The sequence below is a fragment of the Hyposmocoma kahamanoa genome, unplaced genomic scaffold, assembly GCF_003589595.1.
Source record: "Hyposmocoma kahamanoa isolate Upper Pololo Valley unplaced genomic scaffold, ASM358959v1 65, whole genome shotgun sequence".
In the NCBI taxonomy this organism is placed as follows: Eukaryota; Metazoa; Arthropoda; class Insecta; order Lepidoptera; family Cosmopterigidae; genus Hyposmocoma; species Hyposmocoma kahamanoa.
Window position 1 is genome coordinate 2,112,695 of NW_020653853.1, and position 27,522 is coordinate 2,140,216.

Sequence of the window (27,522 nt, forward strand, 5' to 3'; positions counted from 1 at the left end):
TATTCATGTAGGCTAGTTTTAGTAGTAGGTTAATTTTCGGTTTTAGTGAATATTTATATAAAAATACAAGTTAAAACGCGTTACTTCCTTGTGGAATGTGATATTAGTATCTATTTTATATTTGTCTGACGTATTTTTACACTCATTTACCGCACATTTCGTCATTTTTAGCTAAAATTCTTGATCTGTGCGCGGTGCCAGTTGGCCTTGAGCACTGAAGGCCTGCCCGCTCGTGTAGGCCCTTTGGGCGCGCTTCAATTTGCCTCACTTAGCGTGTGCGGACTAGGTTTCTATGCGTTATTATTCTAAGCCTAACACAAAATGTTTCTAATCACATCATGGGCGCCCTCGAATTCGACGCTTCTAGAAGCACTGCAGTGGCGCAACTATGACGCGGTCTTGAGATAATAAAGAAAATAAATGAACAGGAAATTATTCATCACACAAATATGTACAGGAAATATATATGATACACTTATGAACTACGAGCTACGATTTGTTATACTAATATCTGGACGAAATGGACAAAGTCTCAGCATATTGCTGTTTATCGTCCGTCTGTGTTCTCTTTCGGACTTTGTCGGCATATGACTACTAAAACACGAACCATAAGGTCTACAATAAAAATCATCATTATTAGTTTAATTTCAATTTACTTATTCTACTTTTTTACAACTTACTTATTCTAGACAAAATAAGTACTATTTAAACTTCATTTTTTTAGGATTAGAAAAAAAAAACGTGCTCAAATAAAAAAGTAGAGACCGTTTAGTCTCAACTAAACATCGTCGAACAAATTATCATTTTATAAAACAATTCCGTTTAAGATCTGTTTCTTTCTTTAAGTTTTTTATAGTACAAGTATTCGAAATATATCAAGTATGTAAAGATATTAAAGTAGAGCAGTGAAAGAGTTTATCCAGGGAACTCCAACCACCTTACCTATTTCTGCCGCCAAGCAGTATAATGTGAGTATTTTGCGTTCCAGTTTTGAAGAGTTAGGGTGCTGGTGAATTTACAGGCACATGGGACTTTTCAACTTATGTCTCCTCAGATCTTTGCGATTTAAAGCTCTGAGTGGCACAGCAACTGTTATGGACAGGCGTGTCATTTACCATCAGACGTACGACTTGTTCGTCCCATCACTTAGCATGAAAAGAAAAGGTATTATAAATTTCTCATTTCATTTATAAATAATAGTAAGTGCAGAAAGTAAAAAAACATAACACATCAAGGTAGTTAATATATTTGAGAATTTTGTTTCACAGTATATAATAAATTGCTTTGCTTACAAAATGACTGAATGAAATAAATACCAAAATGTCTTCTATTTAATGTTTTACAAAAAAGAAGTGTAGGTATGAATATCATCATGAGCAGATACAAGAAAGGATGGAATTTTTAAGAAGAGGCCGTAAGGTGAAACCGTACCCTACCCAAAAAAAAATGAAGACCACTTTATAGATTCGATTATAGGGCCTATTCATAACATTTAATACGATAATCCGGCAAATCAAATGGATTTATAAGTAAATACGGTCTAATGCTGAAATTTGCATCATTTAACCTGCTCGGATTAACATAACGATTGCAGCCTAAATAAAGCTAATTCCAGGTGAAATAAATGTCTTCAGCGCTAGTTTTAGTTGAAACTATTGTTGGCAATGTATTTTACTTGAATTATGAACCGATAGGTGTTTGGCACTTCAACGTATATCTTATAGTCTCTATTTCCGATAGTACCATTGCTAAGGCATACGTATAGTACAAATAAGAACAAGTTACAATATACAGACTGACTCCAAATTTAATATTAAAATACTGTTCACGACCATTAGAAGAGTACATCACCTTGACAAGTCCTATGTGCCTGTAATTTCACCAGCACCCTTATTACCCTTCAAAACCGGAACACAGTAATGCTGACATTACTGCTTGGCGGCAGAAATAGGTAAGGTGGCAATATTTCCCTGGACAAACTCTTCCACTAAGGATTTTCAGCTCCAGAAACTGAGTATTCCATCTAAATTTGACCAATCGTAGACAAAATTGAGATCCACTCCCTAATTGTTTCAGATAGCTAAAATCAATATTGCTGACAAAGTACTCTGTCGTTCAAACGTAGTCAATCGATCATCGAAATTTATTCGACGGCCCCTGCCTGTGTCGGCGGGAGATAAGACTGAGGAATGATCAGCCCATCAGCCAGACGACTCGACGGGTTCAAGAAAGGTTATTGCCAATTAAGTCCAGTCTACACGGCTTAAGCTGTAAGTGATTAGTGAGAACATTGTTTGATGAAGCTGAAATTTCAGGATGGTGCATCGATTGTCAGGGAATGTATTTCTAATGCTATCTGTGTAAGCCGTGGATACTTTTACAATCTGCCGTGACCATAGGAGATGTTAAGGTTTTTGTTTGAAAAAACAAATGTACGCGATTTAAATCCGGAAAAATTGTTTCATTTCCTATGTGTAACAATCGCGAAAACCTAACTGCTCAATAAAAAATATAAAGTTTCAAGTCCCATGGTCTGTAGTTTCACCAGCACCCTTAAAGCAATGTCACACAGGCGCTGCCGGTGCGTTGCGTCGGTGCAACATCATGATTTCAACGCACCGAATGCCACATTTGCTATACGGTGTCGATGAGTTTCTTTTGAAACAATTTTAATTTTATTTTATTCGACAAGCAGTAGTTATACTACTTTATTTTATATTCATTATTATTATTATAATTTTATTACTGACGATCATAGTTATCCCTTGACATTGTATTTCCAATTGTAATATTGTGACATTGATAACATGAAATAAACGATTCTATTCTATTCTATTCATATCCTACCCTCTTCGTCTCCTGGCCCATTGTCCTATATGCCGAAACCGTGTGGCATGTCGTTCTGCGCCTCTACCATGAGATTACATTGACAATTATCGCTAGCGATTGCTTAAAATATTTATATACAAAATGTTATTTCTTCTTGTGACCGCTAGGGCTGTATAATTTACCGTACAAAATTGTGAAGTCATTTACGCGATCGCTAGCGACAACTGTCACAGTAAACTCGTGGTAGAGGCACAGATTTATATGTAATATGTACAACGTAGCGTCATCGCTTAGATGTCGCAACGCCGATGCAACGCATCGTGTGGCATCGCTCTAACCTTCAAAACCGGAACGCACTAATAACAAGAAGAAATAACATTATCGCTTGGCGGTAGAAATAGATATAATGACAGAACTTCCCCGAAATAACTTCTTTACAAAGAGGTCTACTGCTGCTAAACAATTGAAGACAGAGACAATCATATTCAGAACGTTATTGTCTCTGTACCGTGGGCAAAGCATTTGAGATGATTTTTTTTGCGGATTATTGCATGAAAATCATCCCTCCGTTTGATGTCTGCAAACATGATCGACGTGCTGCAACACCGTGGCAGACTCTTCGGGATCAATTTATTGTACATTCATAAATATAATGGTAGTATATATATAGCAACCGGATGGTTGCTTCTAAATTATTACCCCAATAATTCGTTAATCTCTTTATATGGAAAACGGACTAAAACTCATTTTTTCAAACTTCCTTAATGTACAGAGAATTTGTTTTGATAAGTGTCGTATATAATAAACGAGAGCTGCGCAGATGAAGAGTAATACAATTTATTAAAGACAAAGAAGGCGGATTCTTCAACAAAACGAAATTGGTTTACTTTACCGGGCGTAATTTGTCTTGAAACTTTTTAAAGAAATTATAGCCTCTGTGCCTGAATATGAGAGCCACATTTAAAATCAAATTCTGTTATATGTTTGGTCTGTATTTATTAAAGTACGTTATTTTCGAATTTTTTAATTTTGACTCTGTGCTTCTACTTTTTTTATTATTTACGGCAACGGAATAAATTCATCAACCCTAATCAGTAATGTTTTTAATTCTATTTCAAAATATAAATATATTTTTAGTAGTTTTTGTGAATAATTTGTTATGAATAATTTCGTTCATGTTTACAACAACTTTTTTGTTCAAACAACTAATTTCGTTCGTAGAATCTTTAAACATCTCTAATGAAATTGTAATTTAGCTGAAGTGGCCTTTTATTCATAACCTTTTTATTCGTAACCATAACGGTCACGGCAAGTAGCAACATTTTGGTTACAAATATTTTTGTTATTGTAACAGCCTGGTTACTTTTGATAACAATGTATATTTGAATTTGGAAAGTCCTTAGTATATTAATCGCACTGCTCGCTAGCCGCTATTGACCGTCGCAAGAAAAAAGTAACATTTTGTTTACAAATATTTTACACGGTCGCTAACAACGATTCTCACTGAAAATTGTGGTAAACATACTGGCTGCTTTTAATAACTTTCTCTTTCAAAAATTTTCGTTTCAATTTGGAATGTTCTTGATAGCATTGACCTATTTTTGATTGGTTACTAAATTGCGGTGTAAAGCCAAGTGTCAAGAAGATTTCTGCAATCGGTAGTAGGCATTTTTTATACCTTCATCATGAAAAACTAAAAAAAAATAACCGTATCTGGTGCGCGAAATCGACTTGTCGTAAATCTGCCCAACAACGTCAAATAATTATTTTAGCAAACGGAAAGTTCCCTGTCTTGTTTATAATAAAAATTTAGTACATTCTATTCAACTGAATGTAGCCTGAGTTCCCTTGCAAGAAGTTAGCAGTGTATTGTAAATTTGTAGAGGATCCAAACTTTCTGAAAATTCACATATTTATTTACTGAATAACGATCGTACCTTTTTGTTACACCCTGCATAAAATCTGTTCTAATCTACAACAACAACAAACACAACAATACCCATTCTCTTGAGGTCATTAAACTTTTCGATTTATTCAGATCGTTTTTAAAATAACGTATATTTCTGCAGCACTGCGTTCTGGTTATGAAGGTTAAGGGTGCTGGTAAAATTACAGGCACATGAGACTTGTCAACTTACGTCTCAGGGTGATGGGTGACTGCACCCAGCACGGCAGTGCCCTTCAGATTTTTGTGATTTAAAACTCTGAATGACACTGCAACTGCTATGGACAGACGTGTCGATTACCATCAGGCGCACGACTTGTTCGTCCCGTCGTCACTTTGTATCGCAAACAAAATTGTCGACCAGATTTGCCCCAGCACTGTGGGTATTGGATGAGGAAGTCCCATGTCCGAATTTTTAAACAAAAATATAGGTATCGTAACTGACGATGAGGTCAACGGTAGACAATTAAATGATGCCTTTTCACTCCAGCCTTGAAAATACCCAAGTTATAACGTTCATGAAAGAAGTCTGCAAGATTTCCGGTAGGATTAGTTTTGGAAAAGAACTTTTTAAATTGGTAGTGTCTGTGTGTCCCGAATATTGCCACGGATTGAATTCCGTTACTCTGGTACTCATAGTACAAGGAATTTCTTTGTTTAAAACCAGGCGATTGCTGTGGTTATCCGGCATTTTTGTTACTACATTTTTTTTTATTTAATAAACTGTTGTTTATAATTTAACTATCATACCGCGCGAGTTAAATGACACGTTCAATAGCGGTTGTAATAACACAAAGACTTATTTACATGTGAATTTTTATCATATCATTTACACCTGTCTCATTGTTAATAGTAGCTGAATGGTTGGAATACTAGAGAAACTATGTTTGGATGTCCGTATAGTTTATTATTTATTTGATGTCACAATTCGAAATCACGTGAGGTGCGTCATTTGATGATCTGATTGACGGCATTTTTGGTAGTTACCCGCGGCAATATTGTCAGTAAAGAATTTAAAAATCGTGACCCACTAAAGTATAGAAACTATACCCACGCGTATAGAAATGAGACATGGTAAGATTTATAAAAAAAACTGGAAATTACGGAATGAAAAAACAAATATTTTTATATTAAAAAAGTTATGTTAGTGCAAAATATTTGTGTTTTGTATTTATTGTTGATCATCTTTAGTAGCCGTAGAGTCCCTTGTGAAAGAGTTCGACCAGGGCAATACTGCCGCCTCACCTGTTTATGCCGCCGAGCAGTAATATGAACAATAACTGCGTTCCGGTTTTGAAGGGTAAATGTGTTGGTGAAATTACAGGCACAAGGGACTTTTCAACTTATATCTCAGGGTGATGGGCGCAGTGGCATTGGCCCTCAGATCTTTGCAATTTAAAGCTCTGAGTTACACAGCAACTGTTATCGACAGGCGTGCCGCTTACCAACAGGCGCACGACTTGTTCGTTCCATCACAAAAAACCTTTTTTTAAGGCGGGATTTTGGTTAAGCATTCTACGATATTAATCGAGTTTTACCGCATCCTAACAAAGTCTATTTCATTTAAAAACTTTGTCTAAGTAGCTCTCAACATTGTTCCTTAATATCGGGAAATTACGAGTTTTCAAACAATTTTCCTGTAACGAAGTCATATTTCACTGGAGTAGGCTGCGGCATTGTGGGATACCTTCGTGGGTAGTAATTTCTTTTCGTGTGGTGCAATTCACGAGATTCTGCGTTTTTTTTTCTTTACAACACACTAGACTCTGCAGGGAATCAGTGCTTTGGAGGCCTTATTATGTTCTCTTCTTTATGATATCACGTGAAGGGACGAACAATTCATGCTCCTGGTAGTAAGTGACACGCCTTTCCATAACAGTTTCAGTGTCACTTAGAGCTTTAAATCACAAAAATGCGGAAGCATTGCCACTGCACCCGTCACCCTGAGACGTTATTGACATGTCCCATGTGCCTGCAATTGTAAAACTGCCTCGGTGGCCAGACGGTTACCATGCCGGACTGCCACGCAGGGGTCCGGGGTTCAATTCCCGGGCCGGGAGGAATATTTGTATGGCCTACATTTATTAAGTTTGGGTGTAATTTTGTGGTTGTCTATTTGTGTATCTATGGCACCTGCGATACAGGATTTTGTAGTGCGGTGTAAAAAAACATTTCACTACCATCCTTCAAAACCAGAACACAACAATTCTTACATTATGTTTGGCGGCAGAAATGAATAAGATGATAGAGTTTTCTTGGACGAACTCCTTTACAAGGAGCTTTTACTAAAATTTGTGCTGGATGTTAGATATAGTTTCTACTTTTATCTTTGTTGTCGTTCTTTTAGAAAATAAGTTAAATATACAGGTAAAGTAAAAAACCAGTAAGACAGTAACCGTTTAACTATTAGGAAAGGTAAAACTAGGATTTTAAAATTATATGAATAAAATTGGGTCCCCGCAGCAAGGTGCCCAAGATGCTGGCAGCGTTCCCCCTTTGTATTACTATGTTAATGCGTTGGGCAAGGTAGCTGCCGGCCCTTGGGTTTCCCAGACAGCCCATTAATTTTTATTTTAAATAAATTTTGTACAGGTGAAGGGCACTGGGACCCCACAGGCCAAGGGTTTCGACGGCTGTAAATAGGTAGTCAGAGCCGAGATCCTGGTACTTATTACTTTTTATTCTTTCCGCTAGCTCAGCTGTGGAGCCAGCCCTCTTGCTGGTGTGCTGGAGATGGGATGGGCCAAGTGTGTCGGCACATGTGGCGTCCCACACCAATCGTTCTTTTGTTTGTTATAATTGTTTATGTCACGGGCTCGTACACTGTGAACGACTGAACCACAAGGTCTTGTAGACATATACTCGGCCACTGCTGGAATATGGAGATGCTTGAGAAGCGGTAACCAAATATAACTTTTTTTATAATCTATTATTTGTTTATTTTTTGATAGGTCAAGCAATTTGTTATAAATTTTTGTGGTCATGACGTTTATGCTAGACGAATGTAGATTTAGGTAGAATTATGTTTTATTCTTAGACTACTAAATGACGGGACGAATAAGTCCGCCTGGTGATAAGAGACACGCCTGTCCATAACAGTTGCAACACCAATCATTGCTTTAAATCGCAAAGGTCTTAGGGCACTGGCACTGCGACCGTTACCCTGAAACATAAGTTGACAAGTCCAAGATGCCTGTAATTTCAACTACTCTTCGAATCTGGAATGCAGTAATTCTCACATTACTGCTTGTCGGCAGAAATTGGTAAGGTGGCAGTACTTCCCTGGACGAACTCTTTCACAATGACCTCTGCTGCTACTATTCATGGAACTGTCACTCTAATGTAAAATAACATTTTTTCGCAAGAATAAGAGTCATAATACCAATTTAATTTCAAGATGGCTGCTCTTCAAACTTGTACCACGTGAAAGCTTCTTAGAAAAAAAAAACGAATTCATTCTAATTTGTCGTAAGACGAATCTGTCGTTCTGAATCTTTAGCATGATTTATTATTCGCGAGTCGCGAGTCGAAGATTACAAATATTTGTAAAGATCTGTTGTTGTATGATAAACGATGACGTTAGGCTATTTGATGAATAACCTTTGACTTATAGATGTAACTTAGGAATAACTTGGGCTTAGCGTTGGAAAGAGACAAATGTAGAGAAACTAACGATGAAAAAAACTGTTCGATTTATAATTATTAATACAAAGATCCAATACATTTGAATGAAATTGAAACTGTGACTTGTTGAGCAGTTGATACTGTAATAGGACGTAGTCGTGGGTTAGCGTAGAGAGAGATTATATTTATGAACAAAGATTTACTGAGTATTTTAACTGCCTCCGTGGCCGAACGGTTACCATGCCGGACTGCCACGCAGAGGCCCCAGGTTCGATTCCCGGGTCGGGAGAAATATTTGTATGGCCTACATTTATTTCTCTCGTGAGTTTGGGTGTAATTTGTGGTTGTCTATGTATGTGTCCATGGCACCCGCGACACAGGGTTTCCCTAGTGCGGGGCTATGTTGTCTGTGTGCGTTATTATTAAAAAAAAAATTTCAGATCGAAGCTTGTTCTAGAACCACCATATTAATTTTTTACCATCCTGTTTTTTTAATATAATTGTAAACACAAACCTACATTTATTCAGCCAATATTTCTAATACAAATCATAATGCTCAGTCTACAATACCAACTGCTGCAGTTGGTATCAACTACTTCAGCAGTTATCAATGGCAGCCTCAAACTGTTGACTATGACTGCAAGAGCGGTCCGTTTATGTCGATCATTGACTAACTGCTCGAGCAGGCCGTGCATGGCCACCCTTAAATTCAAAATGTCAAATAAATGCGCCCTAAAGAATAAATTCGCACCACCATATTACATTCGTTCGTTCGTTCCCTCTCGATATCCGTATTGCCCCTGAGATCGTCGGTGACAAAATGACAAAATTTATATTAATATAATAATAATTAGAACCATCTTTTTTAATTTATTCGGTAGGTCAACAATAGTTACACCAATAAAATATCAGAAAATATACATGCATAAAACTTTAAACTAAGCTCACTGCAATTGTTGCAGAGTAAAAAGAAATTTACGAAAGGAAAAGTGTAAACATTAATTTAACCATAGAAATCACTTACAAAAACAAACAGTGTTAATATGTTAAGACTAAGCGAAAGCATAAACAAGAAGTGAGGTGAAAGATTTTAGGAAGGTGATGACATTTGGCGCTTGGTTCTTACTACAGAAAAGTAGTGTATAAATCAATCGTTGCTCTATGATCATTGTGCAACTGGCAAAGCCTAGCAATGGAAATTCGCTCCTAAAACGATCCGGCGAAAAGGCTTACAAAGAGGCTTTATTGGAAATCTAGATTATATCTAAAATGTCTCATCACTTCTCCAACGACAGCACTTGGAACTTTGTGAGTCTTGATTTATATGAAGAAAGTTTTTTGGCTTGTCCAGTGTAGAACGCCAAATGATTTACAAACCTCTTCTGTATCCTCTCCAATCTCAGTGAGTGAGTGGCAAAATGTGGACGTTACAGTGTGCTACAGTATTCTAGAATATTACGGAATAAGGTGTTATAGAGTATTAACTCTTCTTCAGTATGGTCGAGGGTTTAAGTCCCATCCGTCGATAAAGCTTTTATATGTGTTCGATCTTTGTACTAGTAATCATATTGATATGAGAATAATTGTCAAGCCTCGCCATAAGAATTTTTCGGAGAAACGGGAAAACCTGTTTTCCTAGATCAAATGGTAAAAATAACGGTCTTCCAAAAAATATACGGTACGCCTAAGAACATTGTCAAAAGAATGTGCTAATGTGTTACACGATAGGGTGTACTTTATCCGATTGTACAAAATCCTGAAAACAGGCTAAAATAAACATTCTAAATGAAATATTTGAGTATAAAAATATCTAACTTTGTACATAATTTTTATATGCAGACATTTCTGTTTTATGAGAACCAGCAAAATAATGGTTTAGAAGTGAAGCCAATTGAAGCTATTAGTTATTAATTTCACATTTACCCTAAAATTTGCAAATTGCCCAGCGGTTTAACGACACGCCGTGTCGCGTCAGTCGTCATCGTCGGCATCGATTCTGTGTCAATTCTGTTCCGCCTGTTCTTATTTAATTCATATTAATTTACAGCATTGCGTAACGCGAGAGGCGCCCCCCTCCTCACACCTCACATCTTAAAATCAAGTATTGAAATATCTCGCCTTAAGTATTTGTTGACCAGATTTAAGACCGTTAAGAATATCCGGTAGTGTATTTCTACACTTCTAAAACTTTATTCAACGTCGTATTTTAAAAACACTTTATACACCCACAATACATAAATACGTATATAATCGTTATATGTAAATAAAATTATTCATAGAATAAATTAATACACGATTACACGTGCCGATAATTTTAAAGGGTTATTTGTTGAATTCTAACAACCTCTCAGGCTCATTTCGTCGACTTACGGCAATTAATGACTTCTTGCAATAAGCCGACGATTTATTACGAACATCATAAACAATAACTTTCGTTATTATTATTTAAATATTCAAGTATATTATCGTGTAATTATTAAATAATATTTCACGATAAAATATTTGAATATTAAATAATATGTCACGATAAAAAATTACAACTTCCCCTCCTCATCGTAGTCTGGTTTTCCACTCCTACGTTGTGGATATGCCAAGGACTCGTACGAAAAGTTTCGCTTCCACGTTTATAAGGCAAACTGCTATGGAGTAAAATTCCCTGCCCACAGACTTGTTCTCTGAACGATACGACTTGGGCCTTTTCAAGGCGAGAATGAGTAGCCATTATTTAGGAGTACCGGGTGAGATTAACAAAAAAAAAATATAAACAAAAATACAAAACAAATATGGTTATTTTTTTAGACAACCACAAAATACAACCGAACTCGCGAGAGAAATACATGCAGGCCATATAAATATTTCTCTCGGCACGGGAATCGAACCTAGGACCTATGCCTCCTATATAATAAGGCCACTTGTTGTACATTATCTTAATGTGTTAAATTACTGCGTTTTTGACTCGCAATTATTTCAATTTTGCAATTACGAGGCAGTCAATTACTGCGCAATTATCTTTAGACCAAAATAATGGTAACAGCACAGTACAAAAACGATCTAAATAAACCCACAACCGCACAACTCTTGAATGAACGCGTTTTGTAAGCCAAACTCTCGACCTGTTCAGTTATAATTTGAACTTGCATCAATGGTTCTCACCTCAAACTGTTAACTGGGTTAGTTGATTTTCTATAGCTCGTTGTTACATTGTGTGAAAGGTTGCAAAGATCTCGTGGTTATTACTTTAGAATACTTGGTAAAATAACTAATCAAATGCTTAGATAATGACAGCCCATATAATAATGCCGTAGACAACAGGCGGGTTTTGGAGATCCAAAAAAGGGTACAGAAGCTTAGGCAAGGAACTGATGCCCTGGACTGACGTTCTTAGAAGAGAATAAAGTTCATTTATTGTCTGTCTGGTATTATGAACATAATCACCGTTCTCACAATGTACCCGCTACGGGCGTACAATGTTTAATGTATAAGTACGTAATGAAAATATTATTTTAATTATGTATAAATATCGAAATAGCTGGGAAGAATGGCTTCAATGAAAACAGAATTACAACCAGCAATAGAGTCGACACTAAAACAGGTCCAATTCAAATTTTTCCCGTACTCTGGCTTTATTTCGGAATTTATATTTTTACGAAAGACATTAAATAATAAAATAATAATAATAATAAAACCATTTATTTCAGGCCATAGCCCATAAGATAATAGTGTTAGTTACAAAAGAAAACCTTAGAACTATGTTAGTATGATTACATTGAATTTTGAATATATTGACAGAAGATTTAAATATTAAAATTTGGAAAATGCACAATTATTGCTTAATTTGACCCGTTGTAATATTTACCCAAAACTTTAAAATTTTACAGTCAAAACGATGGGCAAACATCCTCAGGATGCCATTGCCACTGTCACGCACTCGCTTTAGCAGAGATGACACTCTTTTACGCCTGATGGCATAAAAGTCATCTGTTCGCGCTTCAGCAAACATGCCGGATGCACTGCAGTGCCGTGGCAGTCCCAACAGCATCCTGAAGATGTTATTATATTGTACTCGTATTGAATTGTATGTACGCTGTGTATATCTAACCCATAGACTACTCGAGTACATTGACTGACAAAAAGCTTTGAAAAGCATAACTTTCACGTCTTTTGTACAACGAGTGAATCTACGGGCCAGCATGTTTCCTCTCACAGCCAGCGCTCTGCGCTCCCTTTCAATATCTAGATCATCTTTCATGCTGTCAGTAATAACGTGACCAAGATATCTAAACCTATCAACTCTATTAAGAGGCGTGCCACCAAGCGTTAACGATGGTACAACATCTGGATAGCATTTACCTGCCTTTACAACAAGCAGTTCACTTTTTTTTGAGTTGTACTTCAGCCCATGCTTGGCTGCATACCTCTCACACACTTTGAGTAATTTCCTGAGCGCATTAATAGACGGCCCCAGCAGCACCATGTCGTCAGCATAATTGATATTATTGACGCATATATCATCAATAAAGCAACCAACATGCATGCTGCCGAGTTCATCCAGAAGCTGATTAATGTACAGATTGAAAAGCAATGGTGACGTAAGCCCCCCCTGCCTCACACCGCAATCGAGTCGGTAATCATCGGACACCTTGCCTGCCCATCTCACCTGATTTACTTGGTTATTGTACCAATATTTAAGCAAAAGTACGCATTCCGCCGGCACATCCGTGCGTCCTAGTTTGTCCCATAACAGGTCGTAATTAACAAGGTCAAACGCTTTTGACAGGTCCAGGAAACACGCATATACCGGCGTTTTCCTTTCAGTATAATACTGAATAGTTTTCTTAAGGCACCAGATGGCACTTTCAGTAGACAGACCCGCTCGGAAACCAAATTGAGTGTCATTCAATTTTATATGTCTACTGAGGTGGCTATTAAGCAAACTATCCAATATTTTAGCAATTATAGTTGCAAGTGAGATGGGTCTATAGTTAGCCAGATCCGAAACGTTACCCGTTTTGTTTTTTACCAACGGCACTACAATAGTTCGCATAAGACCCTCTGGTAAGTAAGAGTGACGCAAGCACAACGTATAAAACATTGCCAAAATTCCCGGTAAATGTTCCCCCGCATACCTGAGATGCTCGATGCTGAGACTGTCGTGTCCTGGGGATTTTCCTCGCTGCATACCATTTATAATAGCCGCGACTTCCTTTGCGGAAAAACTTACTGTACTCCCCCCCAATGCAATCCCACCATCGCGCATACGGCAGGGCATAGTATTCAACGGTGAGCTGACTGTGAAAAATTTTTTAAAATTGTTGGCTATGTCCACACGATCACTCACCCCCCCAACACTCAAGGGAGGACTTGGGGTCACATTCCACTTATTTGTGTTTTTCCAAAAGCTTCTGAAGTCCTTTGCCGAATGGTGTGATGCTAATATGTCACATTTAATTTGCTCTTGCCTATTCTGACACCATTTCAGCTTTGACTTAAAAAGCCTTCGGCTCTCTGTCATTTCGTTAAATATTACACCACTACGTGGTTTTCCTACTGACATCCACACTTGAAATTTAGCCCTTGCATCCCGATGAGCGCTAGCTACATGCTTGTTCCATCCTGCTATATAACGTCCCTTTCTACAACATTTTCGTACTTTCGATTGTCGAGAAGCAGCTTGCAGTGTACTTATTACAGTTTTATATACGTTATCCAAGAGTATGTAATGCTTAGGATTATGACACATTTTATCCTCACAGCGCATTAAATCAGACGGAAACTCTACTAGACTGAGCTTTTCCTGACATATTGAGTGATAGAGGTCAATTTGGGCCTTTTGTCTTTCTCCCCACACAATTTCATTGTATAATGGTTTACAATTATCACACTTAACTCTTACTACACCAATATCACATTCCATAAATAGGGGCAAATGGTCGGACCAAAACACGTCATGCTTCACCCATATATTACGTACTGTTTCACGTGCAGATGTGGTGACAATGAAGTGATCCAACCACCTGTTACAATTATGTGCATCACTTGTAAAGGTATACGTGCCCGAGGTGCGGCCTAACTTCTCCATATCAATGCAGCACCAGTCCTGTTCGTCACAAAACTGCACTAGTTCGTTCCAGAATAATTCACCTGGGTGTGCATTGAAATCACCCAAGACATACACAGCTTCAATTTCACTATTGTCATCAATGATCGCACTGATTTTACCTAAACACTCAGTGAAGATAGGAAAGTTTTCAACTGAGCTCACAGGCATATAAACACAGAACACTAACATTGATCTATCATTTACCACTATTTTTATAGCTGCTAATCTTACGTCATGACACTCAATTACAGAAACCGAAGTAAATGCGCTTTTTCTCCACAAAATTGCTACTCCTCCATAGGGTCTCCCCTTCAATAACCCTCCGCCAGTGTCGACCGCAGAGGTCCCAGTACTGGCAAACTCTTCATCCACTGACTTTAGTAGTGGTAGGTCATGAGGCATTAACCATGTTTCTTGTAGTGCTAGTATGTCTGCCGTTTTGCATAATTTTCTCACATCTTCCAAAGATCTCTTTAGTGATTTACAATTAAAACTAACGAATTTAGTATACGAGGTATTTGATGTATCCATAAAAAATAATATATATATATACACATTTATTCATTAATTATTACTTTCACAGCCATTAATAATCAAATTGATTAATAACAAATTTGTTTAATCAGTACCTCATTTCTCGAGCAGTACCCTTACTCTTGCTGTATTAAAACCATTTGAGAAATATATACCGTATAGTATACGTGCTCTATTTACTTCAATTGATATAAAATCATTGGTATATATGTAAAATACCTATTGAAAACAGTGGTTTTCTTTTTTCTTGCAAAATTACGAGGTAAGTTTGTGTTTTTCTCCTATCATGTTTTTACATCATTTGTATGTATACCGTAAAATGCCCTAACTTTGCACGGATTTCGAGGTTTTTTTAAATTATTTTGACTTGAGTAGGAAATTCATTTATGACTTGTAAAGAGAAAATGGAAATCAGAACTTTATGCTCTTAGTAAAACAACTTATTATAGCCTACACCTCATATTTTTTGAGAAATAAGCTTTGCAAAACGCAGGCAAAGTAAATGGCATGTCCTCTACTTTGCCTAGGCAAAAATGTCGCAGTTAAATTAAATATTTCCAAATAAGCCGATTTCGTGTCCATAGAGTATTGGATTAGTAGATTAGTTCAACAATGTCCTAAAATCCAAAACGTTTTTCTTTTTTTTCTAGAAGGTAGGCAAAGTTAGGTAGGCTTTTTGAGCATTAAGTACATATGAGTGGAATCTTTCAGGGTTGTCACCATAGGAAATAAAACAATATAAATTTTAAAAACTCAAAAATCATCAGTCTTAATCGTTTTTATTACGCACATTGGTAACAATTTGTAGTTATGTAATATCTAACAAAAATACTCTTCTAAAATAATATTAATTAAGAAAATAAATCTTCTATCGCAAATGGGTGGATACCATCGCGGACACCGGAGGTGAACCACTTTTCAACCTTAATATTAAGGGAATTAGGTCGAAAACTAGTCTACTTCAAATGTCTGAGATGATACCTACCTATATATTGTAATTAAATTACAATAGTTACCAATCGTTGGTAGTTATGAATTTAGACCCTTTTATAAATCAACACAAGGCGGACAGGTTATCAATAACCAAATTAACAATATAGGTGTATGCTTAAATGCTAAAAACAATTAAACTGCTATCTCACTCGCGCATTGCAGATATAAAATTACTGTTTATAGTTATGGAAAATTGCAAACAACCAAGTCGCAAAGAATAGCATAGGTACATGAAAACTTGTTTTGATCTATCTGATATAAAAAATTGTGCTAAACCCTTAAGGTTTTTCTAACCGCGTGTTTGTTTGCAATTTTCCATTGTTATGTACGGTGATTTTATATCTGCATTGAGCGAGCGAGATAGCATTTTAGCTGTTGTCAGCACCTTAAAAATAATCAAAAATTACAAACTTAACATGATCAGACAAAATAAATGTTATCTTCATCCTGCATTAAAACATATTCGTCAGGATTTTCATTTATTTGCAAAAGTTCCACTACTTTTAAAATGGAATCTTCAGGGACGATGTCTTTATCAACAATGCGCTTAGGTTTTACAAACTTCTTGTCATTGTTTTTGCCAGTTGTTTTGTAAAAGGCTATTGAGTAACGTCCTGTATTAAAATCTTTATTTTCGATCACTCCTATGTAGTATTTCCACGATTTTCTTACATAGTATCTTGTTAGGACTATGTCTCCTATATTAAACTGTTTCTTATAATTATATAATTCTTCAATAGTGTTCTTGTTAGCCCTTTTTTGTGAAATTTCCTCTGAATCATCAATATTTTGTAATGAATCATTTACCTCACCTAAGCCTTCATTTAAGTTTTCCTTTTCGTTATTAGCTTCTTGTAGCTGCTCTTCTATTGTATTAAACGTAGGTTGCGAAATTTGAGGTTCAAAATCGTATTTCACTAAATCGTCATTTATCACCTCGCTGGACACATCACATATATCTGAATCGTCGTGTTCGCTCATGACTACGTCACTGTCTGTTGTAGAACTGTTTAAAACTCTCCTGCATTTTTTAATTCTTTTGGCTTCTTTGACGGATTGCTTCGAACACAAACGAGACCTTTTGCATTTAATTTTTTTATCAGTAAAGTAAGTTTCCTCTTCTTCCTCGCTACTACTAACAGTGCCATATACGTTTATGTTTGTAATAACTTCTTTTGGGGGCTCATTACTATCTTTTTCAGATTTATGAGATGATGATTTCATTTTGCTATTTTTATCTATTTCAAACAAATTAATGGGAACATTTTTTATACCATAAAATGCTGCGTTTTCTTTGGACCATTTGATATCTGAGAGAATAGTTATCTTTGTACCACTTTTGTCTTGGTTTGATATTTTTGTCGTTGGTGATAAATCTATGTTACTTTCCTGAATACTATTTTCTTTGTTTGATCTTGAATCCGATAAAAGTGTGACCGGTGAGAGTTTTTCGGAACGGGTAACTTGTTTTTTTTTATTTCTTGTCACTGATTTTTTTGGCTCTAATACTTCTTCCTCAGAAACTGATTTTCCTGCAGTTACTTGCAATTTATAGTTCCTTCCACATTTCATTGGCTTGTTTTCTCGGGCGCCTTTAAGGTATTCCAGGAGGGTCTGGTCAAATGACTGCTTCATCTGTTCTGTTGGTTCGGGAATTTTTTGAATGACTTTAGAGGCATTTAATGGGTAAATGCCTGCAGCTTCAAATCCGCTTTTTAAATTCTGATTATCACTTGTTCCTAATTTTTCCATAAGTTCTTTTAGAAGTTGTGGAAAATGGCATTTATTTATGGTTGTAGCATTTTGGTTTGACAACTTATAATGGAGCATGATTTTTCGCCAGTGTCTTTTCATCGGACCAAAAAATGCTAAATCTAGCGGCTGAGTTAAATGAGTGGCATTTCGTGGCAGAAACACAAATCTTATATTGTTTTCGCGGCATAGCTTTATAATCTGAACGCTTAAATGTGACGATAAGTTATCGCCTATAACTACTTTTGGTCCATCTAAAGCAGTCGCCCAAGGCATAATAATCTTCTCAAACCAGTCTTGAAAGCATGTCATATCAAACCAACCTGATTTTGTTCTATTGTATAGACAGCCTGGTGGACCATCTTTACACCAACGACTCCATAGGTGCTCAGATTTGTAAACTACGTAAGGCGGCAAACATTTTCCGTCAGCTGTACCGGCAAACATAATTGAGACGGAGCTTTTACTGGAGTTAAGTATAACTTCAGGATGCTTTGTTCCTTTTTTGAAAATTGCTTTGCTGCTGCCGGGGTCATCGCTCAGATTGGTTTCATCGTAGTTCAGCAAATGTGACGGTGGTACATTGTGAAGTGAGCATTCGAGATTTTTAAAATATTCATTTAACTCAGCAACGGTTTTCGACGCGCGACTTCTTTTTATATTTTGCGTAGTACGTTTTGTCATATTATGACGCGCTATAAAATTACGTGCCCAACGTTCTCCGGGCATCTTCCCATGAAAAATATGCAATTTATCATTAATTTCCAAATACTGAAACACAACAAGTCGTAAATCTAGTAAAGTCAGTGGAGAGCCAAACTCAGCCGCGATATTTATCGTGTCAGCAATTATTTTTTCGTCGACTTCACTTAGTCTTGTAGGACGCCCAAATGATTTTTCATGACATTTGTTGACTTTATTTAAAATAGTACGTCTGGGAATCCCAAATTGTTTTTCTGCCTCATATGATGACAATTTCTTTGATTTTACGAGATCAACGGCAATGTCTAGCATTTCGGTAGAGTAATTCACGTAATGCCGACTATTATTTTTGTTTTGAGAACTGGTTCTTATCTTGTTTTGAGACATCTTCTGCCTCTGCAAAAATCAGAGGCACGTTTTAGACTTCTTAGGTACTTAGGTTTTAGAATATAAGTACCTACCTATGTATATATCTATCTATGTATGTGGTGTGTATATTTCTACCTACATTAATTACCAATGTAAAAATTTGTCAAAAAGAATGTAAAAATATTGTCTAATAGATATTATATTAGGTAGGTACTATTTTAGTTTCAAAATTAAAAGTGACAACCCTACCCCTAGGCAAAGTTTTGTCGATTTTTCATAAAAAACGACACACGATTTGTTCTTCTTGATTTAACCACTAAAACTCGCTTTACAAGTGCAAAATATGGATAAAAACACAGAGGGCTATTTTTCATTTAATACTATGGTCCTTAAAACCCGTAAAAATACTTTAAAATACTTACAATAAAATTTTAAAGTGCAGCAAAAAAGTCACCGGCCACCATTTGAAAAATTCTGACGTTCACTGACATTTGACATCTGTCTTGTAAGAACCAAAAGTAAGTGTTGCCACGCGTAAATAATCGTGTCATAGATGAGATCTTGTAGCTAGAATAGTTTACTAATGAAATTTAAATAATCTGTTCAGGCAATGTAAGGCTAGGTAGGCCAAATTAGAGCATTTTACGGTACTTAGAATAATAACGCATAGAATGATAGTTTCATATCAAACGAACTGTCACAAGTGAGGCAAAAATCAAATTCATGTAGGCTAGTTTTAGTAGTAGGTTAATTTTCGGTTTTAGTGAATATTTATATAAAAATACAAGTTGAAACGCGTTACTTCCTTGTGGAATGTGATGTTAGTATCTATTTTATGTTTGTCTGACGTATTTTTACACTCATTTACCGCACATTTCGTCATTTTTAGCTAAAATTCTGGAGCTGTTCGCGGTGCAAGTTGACCTTGGGCACTGAAGGCCCGCCCGCTCGTGTAGGCCCATTGGGCGCGCTTCAATTTGCCTCACTTAGCGTGTGCGGGCTAGGTTTCTATGCGTTATTATTCTAAGTATGTATATATTTTTTTTATTCTGCGTATGTCCTCAATTTTACTACATATTTTTCTCAAAGTAATTGATTCAACCAAAGCCATTTGAGATTGCATAGACTCTTAAATGGTTAACGGTTGAAAAAGAAGATGTCTGTCACATTGTAATTATTTGCAAACTATGTTAAGATAATTTAAGTCATAGGTACTAGCCGACGCAGGGATTCGAACCGACGGCCTTTTATTTGCGAAACAACCGTTCTGCCTCCAGGCTACAACAGCCCTTGTTGTTGTATGAAATAGTTCGATGTGTTTATGGATAAAATCACAAGATAAAAATCTCGCTGACTTTTCGGGGTCAACCCAACCAAGGTTAACAACCGTTTGCACATTGTTAGCCAATATGGAAAACTAAGAAGCCGTGACAACTTAATAGTTTCACCTACCGCCTCACAAGCAGAGACCATGGGTTCGAATCCGAGCTTCATGTGTGAAACTTATTTCGATATATAAAGGAAAACATCCTGATGAGACTTGCGCGTTGAAGAAGATTTACAACCATCGGAACTCTTTTGTTTAAGTGATGGTACGGACAACTCATGCACCTGGACACGCCTATGCATAACAGTTGCAGTGACACTTCTTTCTGCTTTCTTTCTATTCTATTTACTTTCTGTTTTACTTAATTTGTTTCTCTTTTTAGTAAAATCATAATTACAAATAGTAAGCGGAAGGCCCCTGGGTCAAAGCAAAATGGAATGTATTGTGCAACTAATAGCGACGTTGCCAAGGGCAACGGCACGTTAATTCCCCAACTATGGGGTAAATATCCTTGGTAAACACTCTGTATTATCTGTCAGCCTAGCTCATTCCCAATAGGTATGACTGTCACGTCTGTCCACGATACTATGGTACTGATACTCTTTGACAAAATTCATCACTAAAAGGGACTGTTTGGAACATGTAGTTGCTGCAAATGTTCTTGTCTATAGATTAAAGTCGTTGGTTTTTAATTTATAGAATAGATACCGCATGGACTTTCTGCCCAACGCAATACATTACGTAGGCCACACTAAAAGTTTTGTACTCCTGGCGACTCATTAATATTCCCAATTCAAATGCTATATTTAAAAAAAATATAGCATTGTATCTATCGAAAGAAGTCAATGATCGAAAGCAATATTTTTTTGGCGGGAACTTGCTTGTCATTTTTAAAATTTGACCAGTTGAATTGCATGCACTGAAAATTAATTTAACGCGTAAAATTTTTGAGAACGACGATTTTTTTATGATTTTAAAAGTTCTCTTTCTCCACAACAGTGCTGTGCTCCCCTTCAAAATGCTTTTGGCCTTGAAGCACCACATTTAAGCACTGTCAGGCGTAGGTACGCTGAATTTTGTCGTAGTCGTGTTTCTCTGCATGATGAGATTCGTGAAGGTCGTCCGTCAGCTGCAGTAAATAATAAAAACGTGACTACTGTCAAGCGACTCATTGTAGACAATCGGCGTGTCACCTACGACGAGATTCGTGAACAATTAAATATCGATATGAGACAAATTAAAAAAAATGCACAAACATTAGCAAGTCAGGAAACTTCGTTGTCGCTGGAAACGGGCTCGTGTTGTTTGGTGCAAGCAAATGTTGCTAGAGTTTGACCAGGGGCGTTCAAACGTTTTTTATGACATCGTTACAGGAGACATGGGTTTATTGTTACGATCCGGAAAAAACAACAGCCCAGTGAATGGGTCTTCAAAGGTGACTACAGATCAACAAGCCGGAAGCGTGGCCAAAAAGATGATAGCGAGTTTTTTCTCTACAACGGGTCATGTTTGCTCTGTTGCCTTAGAACAACAAACAACAGTGAATACTGAATGGTACAAAACCGTTTGTCTGCCGAAGGTTCTCGAAAAAGTTCACGATAGGCGACCGAGAAGTCGCATTTTTAACCAACACGTTGATGACGTACCCAGATGAGTGGGCTTTGTGTTTTAAAAAAATATTTGAGCATATGAAAAAGTGTTTAAAATGTAACGGATAATATTTTGAAAAGTTGTACAAAAATTTAAGTGTGGCCCTCGTACAAAGAAACAAGAGATGTGTCATGAACATAATAAAGAATATTTTGAATGGTATAACAATTATTGTCATAACAGATCTGATTGCAGCATTGTCCTACTTCAATACACTTGGACCTGATGACCTTTTGGCTTATTATGGATGACAGAATGCGTTTGGTCCTCTTGAGGACAGTTTTATTAACTTGGAACTTTATAATAACGTGTAATGCAACCATGGTATGGTCATAACTAATTATACATAATAGGTAAGTGACATAGAAATTAATTTTAATCATAAAGGGAAACGTGCCGTTGTCCATACTTACAGAGTTTTTCGTCACTAATTTAATAGCAATAATAAAACATGAGCTGTAATGAAATCCGCATCCTCTTGGGTAAGGCAGCTAATAACATGCGCACGCGCCGATCGGTAATTAATATTACAACAATGCATTGTCGTAACATTGTCCTACATCGCGAATATGGTAGAGACGGCCGCAAGTTTATACCTCAACGCAATCTAGTAAAGTATTCCGAAGTTCTTCTTCTTTGAGGTTAAATTCTACAAGCCACATACGGAACAACTTATGTACATTCGACGCACTACACACACGCGCGATTTTAAGCAGAGATTTAAGCACGCGACTGCGTCGATGCAATCGCGCGTTTAAAATATAATCTAATCTAATATAATTATATGATATAATAATGTAATATAATAATAATAACAATAACGTTTGGTCATAATATGTAAAAAAAAATACAAAAATTTTTAACAAAATTCTCTTTTATTTTTTATTTTTTATAACGCACACACTCAACGTAGCCCCACACTAGGGAAACCCTGTGTCGCGGGTGCCATGGACACACACACACAGACAACCACAAATTACACCCAAACTCACGAGAGAAATAATTGTAGGCCATACAACTATTTCTCCCGGCCCGGGAATCGAACCTGGGATCTCTGCATGGCAGTCCGGCATGGTAACCGTTCGGCCACGGAAGCAGTTACTTTACTTAGTTAGTCTTTGGTTTGGCGTTATTCTTTTAATACTAATAATGCTTTTATCGATTACCTGCGAGGCAGGCTTTGCCTAGTGCAGGAATCGTAGGAAATTGTCTGTACGCGATATATGCTACAATTGAGTTGAGTTACCTGGTTCTTTGTCGTAATTTAACTTGTAATATACATACACAATTTCATTTGTAAGTATTCTTTTTTTGTATTTTTGGTTTATATCGAAGCAGTCACGCGTTTGCATCGATTTTATCGTCTATAAATCGCAATGTATTTAATTCTATATTCTATTTGATTCTGACCAGATCAATGTAAGAAAAGTTTACTAAATAATTTGTTCAGAAATAAACGTAGTGTATGACTTAGAGACAAAAATTATTACAAAGTGACTGGTTTTTTAGATAAACGTTGACATGAAATTAGTACTAAGCACTAAGTGTAATATTTTATAGTTTAACATTGATAATTACCTATTTTTTGTTATTAACCGACTGATTATTTCTAATGTACGTCCAATGACAGTTTTATAATTTAAAGTAAAATTTTGCGTGGCTAATCAGGTATTGATTATTAAGTACATTACATAAATACAAATTTCAACAAAAAAGCTGGAAGTCCATTACATTTTTCTACACACACTTTCTTACGTATTCAGCGCAAGAAGGCTCTCAGAACATGGTCGACTAGTGGTCACGTGTCTTAGAGCAACGAGTGTACACTCGGCAATAAATCAAGTTATACAAACAGTCAATTTATTATTACACTGCAAAGATAAAAGTCATAACCACGGCGTACAGGTCAATGATCGGAATAAGTAAACTAGAAAGTGGAGACGTCTTTATGACAACATTTTTTTGTTCCAAATTTCTTCGTGATTCAGAAAATCACTTAAAACATTAAAAAGAACGTTACTTGGGACAGTTAGGGAGACTATATGTATCTAAACTTCGAAGCCACCAAATTTTCGGAATAGTTAAGAAAAGTGCGACAAAATTATACAAATTAGAAATATTAAGATATGAAATCCAAACGTGTTATTGATCCTAAAACTATCGAAAGTATATACATACATGACTAGATTTAGAAAAAAATATGTGCACTTTACAAGGATATGTTTCCTTAGGATAATAACGCATAGAATGATAGTTTCATATCAAACGAACTGTCACAAGTGAGGCAAAAATCAAATTCATGTAGGCTAGTTTTAGTAGTAGGTTAATTTTCGGTTTTAGTGAATGTTTATATAAAAATACAAGTTGAAACGCGTTACTTCCTTGTGGAATGTGATGTTAGTATCTATTTTGTTTGTCTGACGTATTTTTACACTCATTTACCGCACATTTCGTCATTTTTAGCTAAAATTCTTGATCTCTTCGCGGTGCAGTTGACCTTGAGCACTGAAGGCCCGCCCGCTCGTGTAGGCCCTTTTGGCGCGCTTCAATTTGCCTCACTTAGCGTGTGCGGACTAGGTTTCTATGCGTTATTATTCTAAGTATGTATCGCTTAACTGTGAGTACAGGGAATTATGGAATAAAAAAATGAATGTTTGTGGAAAATATTTGTGTTCCATATTTATGGTTCATCATCCAAACAAACTCGTTCAGGGTAGTACTGCCACCTTACCTATTTCTGCCGCCAAGCAGTAATGTTAGCATTACTACGTTCCAGTTTTGAAGGGTAAGATTGCTGGTAAAACTACAAGCGCATGAGACTTGTCAACTTATGTCTCAGAGTAACAGGCGCAGTGACAGTGCCCCTCAGATCTTTGCGATTCAAAGCTCTAAAAAAGCTATCGTCGGACAATAAATTACGGTTAATTACACAATAAAAAACATGTTATAGTCATCGCCAAATAAGGGGCTAATATTTGACACGTGTCATCGGGACATGAATAGGAGTTTATTGTTTCGTTGATTGTATTCAAAGTTACATACTATCGTCTGCTTTAGCTGTCAAACGACGACTATAAATATCATATTTATTGCCCTGTTCTCATTTTAATCCCGTAGATTTTCAATATTTTTTACATACAATAAAAAGTAGTTTATAACTGCATAATTTCAAACTAATGTGGTTTTTGGTCGCAAACATCCACTAACCGGGATGATGTGATGTGTGTGATGAAGTAATCTTATAAGGCCATTGACTTTCAATTATATGGACGTCGGGTCCGCGCTAAAAAGTGTCCGAACTTATAGGGCGTTAAAATCGTATACAGAGCGTCATTCACGCTTTAGTCTTCGTTTGTTCGACTGACAGCGAAGCAAGCAAAATTGGACAGTACTGCGATGACATTACAATTTAAATTCAACGTTTTAGCGTTTTCATATTCCTTTATACGTTTAAATAAGTTGAATTGGGACATTTTTTTCGTGGTTTTTGTATTAGACCCGTCGTCCATTTATTTGTAAGTCAATGTATAAGGCTCTGTAAATTACAATGTACAATTCTCAATAACCAAGGTACAACCCATCGCAAGCACATTGAACCATCCCTGTCTTTTTCATGACATGTAATATAATTTAAATGTTGCTTATAACGTCATGAATGCAGTGCATATTGTTTATTTTGTGACCAATTTTGTATGACATAAAAAATAAAAAATAAAAAGGTATTTGTTTCTCCACAAAACATAACGAACACAATACTTAAAAAACGAATAGAAACATAAACAATGAGTGATGTGGACAAAAAGGTTAAAGACTCAGCATTGCTGATTTTCAGTATTCAAGCTAGCTAACTTGGAATGTAATGTCTGTTTTATTATAAATTAACGAACTTGTAACTTGTAACATCGTTACCAAGCTAACAAGCACGACGAAGTGACATGCCTGTCCATAACAGTTGCAATAGCAATAGTTTCGTCCACGTAAGTACTGCCACCTTATCTATTTCTGCCGTGAAGAAGTAAAATGAGCATTACTGGTTTCCGGTGCCGGTGAAATTACAGGCACATGGGACTTGTCATCTTATGTCTCAGAGTGACGGGCGCCGTGGCAGTGCCCCTAAGATTTTTACAATTTAAAGCTCTGAGTGGCACTGCAACTGTTATGGACAGGCGTCTCGCTTACCACCAGACGCACGACTTGTTCGTCTCGTCACTTGGTATTATATAAAAATAGTTACAATGTCACTCAGAGCTTTAAGTCGCAAAGATCTGAGGGGCACTGTTCCCGTCACTGTGACACATAAGTTGACAAGTGCCATGTGCTTGTATATTCACCAACATCCTTAAAACCGGAACAGGTGGCAGTACATCACTGGACGAACTCTTTCACAAGGAGCTCTGCTAAAGCATAAAGCAAGGGTTTCTTTCCTAAAGCATCCATGCAGCCAAATACGCAAAGTGAATTTTAAACAATTTATAATTGCACATCAGTCAAGGTGCAGTTCCCATTATGGTTATTACCCGACCGCAAAAAAGGTCAGAACAATCATTGCACTCAACTTGGCCATGTAATACTGAGATTTTGCAAGAATTGCGACTATGGCTGATATCCTTTGAGAATTTGAGCAACGTTAGACCGATAATATAACAATAGGGCCTTTGGGTGGTTCGTAAGGATGTCTTACCGAGTCATTTGCATAGTTTTGTACAGTTTTGGCTACTAAGTTCTTCAATCTCACGAACCTGATTTAGTAGATTTGAATCTACTAAGTCAACTGCGCGTCTTTATTGAAAATAGAATATTCATGGCAGGGGACGAGTATTTCCGCTAGAAAGCATAGAGACTCAATGTCATACACTGCATGCTTATGAAATATGTAGAATGGAATTAAGACTTGGCGTAGGCACTATTTACCTATAGCTAACACACAAAAAAATCACCAAGACTAGGCTATAGGTATGGTTTTAAACATCTGACTTTTCCGTACCGAAGAGAATTTAAAAACCAACTCCAACCAGGACTAAGCTAAACTCTTTTATGTTATATTGTCTATGGCCTTTTTAAAAATAATATTTTACGCGCATTTTATGAATAGGCGGCATTCAGCTTCCGTGATCAAACGGCTACCATGGTGGACTGCTATGCAGAGGTCCCGGTTTCAATACTGGTATGATCTATGTATATTTCTCTCGTGAGTTTGGGTGTAATTTGTGGTTGTCAACGGGTGCCATGGACACGTCATACAGGGTTTTCCTACTACGGGGCTATGAGGGTGCGTTATTTATTTATTTATATTATATTCATGAAAAGCTGGTGAAACAAGTAGATGTCTTATTTCATCACGAAATGTCAAACCACTTGCATATATACAAAACCGTCATAAACTATCGCAGCTAGGTTTGGGTTTGTTACCTCACCAACCGCATTCTGCCAACGTAGCCCCGTCAAATTTTCACGTCTTTATAATAATATCCTTTGAATGAACACGAATGTGGTAACAAAGAGGTCATCAAACAACAGCTGTATTTTATAAAATTTTTCAGACAAACGTACCTTTTACTATATATATATATATATAGTTATACCTTTCAATATACACATCGTCGCTTCAAATCAGGTGACAAAGCATGCGTGATTCTTTAGGGTTCGAGAACTTCACATCTCAATCTGAATTTCAAGTTTGGATTTATCAAGATCTTC

The 27,522-nt window shown here is 36.6% G+C and overlaps 1 long non-coding RNA gene across 1 annotated transcript in view; it reads right to left on the minus strand.

The window, feature by feature from the left end:
• The window catches only part of LOC113231327, a 121,432-nt gene that overhangs the window by 52,884 nt on the left and 41,026 nt on the right, over positions 1-27,522 (minus strand). The window lies entirely within an intron of this gene.